Raw genomic sequence first — 6,000 nt, 5'->3', positions numbered from 1 at the left:
TTCTTCTTCTTCTTCTTCTTCTTCTTCTTCTTCTTCTTCTTCTTCTTCTTCTTCTTCTTCTTCTTCTTCTTCTTCGTCTCTCTCTTTGTTCAAAGCCCTTTGAAGGTCATCTGTGTTTATTACATCAATTCCTTCACTTTCTTCTTCACTTTCACTGAAGAATATCTACTAGGCCCAATGGCATTAATCTGAAAATAAATCATGAAACATTTTAAATTTTTAAACATTATTTGATACTAATCACTGGATTTTGTGAACAAAGATCTCATGAAGATGTAGATGCCACCAACACTGAATCTTCCCATCTGCCTTTAGAGCTTCAGAGCAAATTCTGACACTCTGCGCATTCTTTTTTCTGGAATGGCTATACAGTGATGACTGTGACCTGGGCAGACAACTCTAATGGACTCTGTGCTAAGGCCTTTGGCGAGAAGAACTTGAGAGAAATGGGATTGTTCTTGGAGCATTTTTAAAACAGGAGGGGTATGGTCAAAGCAGAGACGCGCTAGGGTCAGATGGAAAGGGAAGAGGACCTCCTCTATCAGTGGACTTAGAAAGGGGCAGAGAGGAGATGAGGGAGGGAAGGTGGGATTGGGAGGGAATGAGAGAGGGGGCTACAGCTGGGAAACAAAGTAAATAAACTGTAACTAATATTAAAAAATAAAAATTTAATAAAAAAAGCAGAGACACACTTTTCCCCCCACTTAAGATAAAATATAACATTTAAGTAATTAAAAAATATACTTAATGAGTTGATTAAGTAAAAGATTTCTACTTAGAGAATTTCATTTTTAGACATAGAGAATAAACAATAAAATAAAAACATTTTCTCTATGACTTTCAGTGTTTAAGAATCAATACAGACTAGATTACTAATTCAGAAAGAAAATTTATGCTAAAGAAATATGGATGAAAGAGAACCACCTTAGAGTTTTGGAGTGTTGGGGAGATTCCTAATGTCCTCAAAGTTGTTAGTATGTTTGAGGGTGTCTATATTTATAGATCCTGACCTCTGTTATATCAGAAGTCCACATCCTCATTAGGTTTTTTTCCCCCTCAACTACTCATAGAAGATCTAAGTTTCATTAATATTAGCTTAATATTATTAATATTAGCTTATAGGTAGGTAGTTAGATAAAGTCTAGAAATATTCTTTCATCAAACATTTTTATCTCTGTTTACTGACTCTGACAAACCTACCACCTTATCACACTCTCCAAAGCAGAAATGTTTCTACAATGAACGTGTTCAGAACGACTTGCTTTTCCAAGGCACAGTGACAACTAATAGCAAATGGTCTTTTTGTGCCTTGCTACAGTTCTCCCTCCTTCATTACAAGGTATTTATCCTTGAAACTTCACCCCCCCCCCAGGGGAGATGATCAGAGAGCCTACCACTGAGTTCATGCCAGAGAGAGCCCCTGCTCCCCTTACTAGGGAACCCGCTTGGAGACTGAGTCTCTGGGTAACATCTGAGCTGGGGTTTTAGGTCCTCTCCATGCATTGTCTTAGGTTGGGGTATCATTCTCATCAGGGACCCCAGGAATCCATTTTTATGGCTCTGTTGGTCTCCTTTTGGAGCTCCTGTCTCCTTGAGGTGTTTCTATCTCCCCCTTCTTTCATAAGATTTCCTGCACTCTGCCGAAAATTTGGCTATGAGTCTCAGCCCCTGCTTCAATATCTCAATCAGTAGAGTCTTCAGAGGCCCTCTGTGGAAGGCTCCAGTCCTGTTCCCTATCTTCTCCTGTTTCATATATATATATATATATATATATATATATATATATATATATATATATCATAAGTCCTTCTGAATGAGAATTGAGCATCTTCCTTAGGGTCTTTCTTATTGTTTAGCTTCTTTAGAAGTATTGATTTTAGTATGTTTATCGCATATTATGTAGATAATATCCACTTATGAGTGAGTATATACCATGTGTGTCTTTCTGTTTCTGGCTTACCTTACTCAAGATGATCTTTTCTAGGTCCCACCATTTGCTGGCAAATTCCATGATTTTCTTGTTTTTAATAGGTGAGTAGTGTTCCATTGTGTAAATGTACCACAATATCTGTATCCATTCCTCCACTGAGGGACATCTAGGTTGTTTCCAGCTTCTGACTATTATGAATAGAGCTACTACAAACATGGTTGAGCAAATGACCTTTTTTATACTTGAGCATCTTTTGGATATATGCCTAGGAGTGGTATCGCTGGATCTTGAGGTAGTACTATTCCCAACTTTCTGAGAAAGCACCAGGTTGATTTTTCAAAGTGGCTGTACAAGTTTACATTCCCAACAGCAGTGGAGGAGGGTTCCCCTTTCTCCACATCTTCTCCAGCATGTGTTGTCACTTGAATCTTTGATCTTAGCCATTCTGATGGGTGTAAGGTGAAATTTCAGGGTCATTTTGATTTATATTTCCCTATGACTAAAGATGTTGAGCATTTCTTTAAGTGTTTTTCTGACATTCAATATTCTTCTATTGCAAATTCTCTATTTAGCTATGTACCCCATTTTTAAACTGGATTACTTGATTTGTTGCTTTTTAACTTCTTGAGTTCTTTATGTATTCTGGATATTAGCCCTCTGTCAGATACAGGGTTGGTGAAGATTCTTTCCCAGTCTTTAGGCTGTTGTTTTCTTCTGATGACAGTGTCCTTTGCTTTACAGAAGCTTTTCAGTTTCATGAGGTCCCATTTATTGATTGTTGCTCTTAGAGACTGTGCTGTTGATGTTCTGTTCAGGAAGTTGTCTCCTGTGCCAATGAGGCCAAGGCTCTTCCCCACTTTTTCTTTTAACAGGTTTAGTGTGTCTGGTTTTATGTTGAGGTCTTTGATCCACTTTAGTTTTGTGCAGGGTGATAAATATGGATCTATTTGCATTTTTCTACATGTAGACATACGGTTAGACCAGTTCCATTTGTTGAAGATGCTATCTTTTTTCTATTGTTTAATTTTGGCTTTTTGTCACAAAACAAATATCTGTAGGTGTGTGGGTTTATTTCTGCCTCTTCTATTCAATTCCATTGATCCACCATTCTGTTTCTATGCCAGTACCATGCAGTTTTTTATTACTGTTGCTCTATAGTACAGCTTGAGATCAAGTATGGAGATACTTGTGGAAGGTCTATTATTGGACAAGATTTTTTTTGGGGGGGGTTGTTTTTCCATATGAAGTTGAGAATTGTTCTTTCAAATTCTGTAAAGAATTATGTTGGTATTTTGATGGGAATTGCATTGAATCTGTAGATTGCTTTTGGCAGGATGGCCATTTTCACTATGTTAATCCTACCAATCCACGAGCATGGGAGATCTTTCTGTCTTCTGATATCTTCTTCAATTTCTTTCATCAGAGATTTAAAGTTTTTTTCATACAAGTCTTTCACCTGCTTGGTTAGAGTCACTGAAAGGTACTCTATGTTATTAGTGGCTATTGTGAAGGGTGTTGTTTCCTTAAATTCTTTCTCAGGCCTTTTGTCTTTTGTATACAGGAGGGCTACTGACTTTTTTGAGTTACTTTTGCATCCAGCCACTTTGCTGAAGGCATTTATCAGCTGAAGGAGTTCTCTAGTGGAATTTTTGGGGTCACTCGGGTATACTATCATATCATCTGCGAATAGTGACATTTTGACTCAGTGTTGATTCTTAAAACATTGAAAGTCATAAAAATATTTTATTGTTTATTCTGTGTCTAAAAATGCAATTTTCTAAATAAATATCTTTTACTTGTATCTAGTTCATTAAGTATATAATTTTTATTACTTACACTTTATATTTTATCTTAAATACATTATAAGAATAAAGCTGGGCACCATGGCACACTCCTGTAATCCTAGGACTCAGGAAAGCAGAAACAGGTGGATCACTGTGAGTTTGAGGCCAGCCTGGTCTACAAAGCCATTCCAGGACAGCCAAGGCTACACAGAGAAACCCTGCTTCAAAAACCAATATATATATGAAACACTGAAGATATTTATTACAAAACTTACAGATTACCTGAATTTCCTCCATATGTGTGTATGTATATGTATGTACTCAGTTGCTGATACAGCATTATATCAATTCTTCAGATGAAGACAGAAAATAATAAAAATCATCTTAGATAGAATGAACTAGTTAAGTCTGAAAGCTGTTGAATGAATACGACACTTATACTTACATTGATCTTTGTGTTTTGTCTCCTGTTAGCCACGTGAACGGCATATTATCAACACTCGTGTTTGTTATTGCTGCTTCTTGGAATGACCCTTCTATAAGTGTCGATGTGAAAGGCTTCAATTTTGCATGTTTTTTCCTGAAAAATTAAATGCAGATCTACACTGTACTATTGCTATGCTCCTTCTATCTCTTTGACTACAGCAGGTGCTTCATTTCTGCCAGCAATTCTTTCTACTGTGTCCTGTGGTTATTTCTTGAACAAGACCACTACCAGCATTGTTTAATTCAGTGCCCGTGTTTCCATGAAAGCCCTTTGAGGTGTTTCCTTTGGCTTCAAAGACATTAAGTGGCTTCATCTCAAAGTCCCCAAACTAGTATTGATCCACTCTGAGTTTATCTTATTCACATTCTATGTACAAAAACAAAAACATATCTAGTAAGACTAAACAAGGCAAAAAAATGCACAAAGTTCTTAAGTTTCAAATTAACATCATAATTCTTAGAATTCTCAGAACCGCATCAAATCTGGGTCTTGTTTTGTGCCTACGGCTCTCACTCACAAACTTGTTTACTGACTACATGAGTATTTAATGCTGAGGGGAAGTGAGTAATACTTTCCTTATAAGCTCTCTCCATTTCTGTTCTGGAAATATAAATGAATTCTGGGAAGTGACATCTGGATTTTGTTTTTGAAAAATCATAAAAGACATCTGCTAAAGAAGTGGCAAAGAACAGCTTAATATTTAAGTAAAGATCAGAGTGACCAGAAACTACTGTAGGAGAAGAATTAAGGCAAGGTACAGAATGTCACAGGTACCCAGTAAGTGATCTAAGTTGACCAGTTTAGATATTTATTTTTCTTTCTATTGCTCTTCCCTAGCTTCCCCTAAGTGTGTTCGAGACTCACATCTTAAAAGCTCCAATGGCAAGAGACTCCGACTTTTCCTTGGCTTCTTCAGTTGAATGTAAACAAATATGATGTCCCCAAGGCAGTACTTTTTATGCTAGTTGCTATTGAAATGCAGAGAAGAAAATATCCATTTCTCTTTTGGCACGTACTTGTGACATGTACTAATAGCTTTTGAGAAATAATTTTACACTCTTGGGCTATGTTATAGAACAAAAGTACAGACAGGGAGCGGGAAGCAGCAAGCCATGAAAATGTTAGGGCAGTGAGGAAACATTAACCCAAGTGCTTATGGCTCAGGATAACAAATGTGTGGTGTGGAGTTGCTGAAAGCCATTCAAACAACCAAAGCCTAAGATGCAGGCACTGTAAACCTCAGACTCATGACTTTTTTTTCACAGGTATATTCTGCTTATCAGTGTTAAGCTATCAAGGGTATATATGGACTATAGTTCAAGTTGCCAGGTATCATCACCTATTATATTATATAGTATCTGAAATAAACACCTTTAACTTTAAAGTAGAAATAACTATGTATTGGGAAAAAAAAGAAAACATTGACAAAAAAAAACCACCCTGCTATTTGTTGATACCTCAAAAACAGAATACATATGTCACAGAGACCCATTTAAGTATCCTAGATATTTGGTTTCTTACATAGTTTCCAAAAATGTTTTTAGAATAGAGAAATAGGCTTTAAATAGAGTTTGATGGAATTTTTAAGTTATTTTAAGAAAACCAATTCTTCTTTTGTCCATTTATATTCCCAAGGAGATTAGACTATTCATCTTGGCTCAGTTCTCATCAATAAAAAATCCAAATATCGTAATAAGGAATTCAACTAATAGATCAAAACTGCAAAAGAACTGGGTCTTCACCCCCGTTTTCAAAAGAAGTAATTGTTTCCATGGAGCAAGCCACCCATGAGACGAGGT

The sequence above is a fragment of the Psammomys obesus genome, unplaced genomic scaffold (assembly GCF_907164565.1).
Source record: "Psammomys obesus unplaced genomic scaffold, mPsaObe1.curated_primary_1811, whole genome shotgun sequence".
NCBI classification, from domain to species: domain Eukaryota; kingdom Metazoa; phylum Chordata; class Mammalia; order Rodentia; family Muridae; genus Psammomys; species Psammomys obesus.
This window is presented reverse-complemented; position numbering follows the sequence as displayed.